The 852-nt window shown below is 41.4% G+C and overlaps 1 protein-coding gene across 1 annotated transcript in view; it reads right to left on the reverse strand.

The window, feature by feature from the left end:
* LOC106297601 overlaps positions 1 to 852 on the reverse strand; it is a 4944-nt gene that overhangs the window by 2790 nt on the left and 1302 nt on the right. The gene's annotated exons all lie outside the window — the stretch shown is intronic.

Below are 852 nucleotides of genomic sequence, written 5' to 3' on the forward strand. Positions count from 1 at the left end.
CGATGCATAAGACCAGAACTTCAGTAAGTGCGCTGTTACGTGCCAAATGGACTGATTGTCTTAGTTCTTTCTTGGTTGCCTCAACAGCTAACTTTTCACATGTAGCTTTGTTGAGGGTTTTCTGAATCTTTCCCAACCGTCACTCTCCATTTGCGTTCAGAAAATTTTAACTTTAGAGCAAGCCCATCCAGAGAAGCTCCCTGAAATCAAACAGAAATGAGTTGCTGTGATATTAAATCCAATTAACTCGAAGTTTCAAAGAGAAAACTATTATACACATGTACATCTCTGAGTCGAATTCTACAAAACTATAACCGCTTGAAACATTTTTCACATTCCTTACACACTTCATTATCTGCTTATATGGATTAAAATTAAAAAAACACTAAAACAGAGTCATGGTTAAAAGCAAATCATTCATCCATGTGTCAGCAATGAAAAAAAAAGCTTACCTTCACACTCAGAATCTTTCCTTGGTTCACCAGGTCTATTAAATTCTTCTTCAAACTCTCATGATCTCATTAGGGTCTTGAAGCTCAGATTCATAACATGAATGACATTTGACTGAAATATAATACACACCAAGAATTCTCTTCGGAATCCGACCCTGTTCCACCACCGCCACGACCGGGATTAACCCAAAGGGAAACTCCATCTCCGGGAGGCTGCCAGAGATCCGGGGGGTCTCCTTGAGAGCACAAAAGAGCAGACTTTACACCGTTCACCTTCTCTGCACCTCAATTCGTAGCGTAACACCCCTCTCTCTCCTCCCGTAGGCTTGAGAGAAGAGATCTTGTTACGGTGCTGGTTGGAGTCGCGGCGTGGAAACGGTTCAAGATGAAGTATTGAAAG

The sequence above is a fragment of the Brassica oleracea genome, chromosome C6 (genome assembly GCF_000695525.1).
Source record: "Brassica oleracea var. oleracea cultivar TO1000 chromosome C6, BOL, whole genome shotgun sequence".
NCBI classification, from domain to species: Eukaryota; Viridiplantae; Streptophyta; class Magnoliopsida; order Brassicales; family Brassicaceae; genus Brassica; species Brassica oleracea.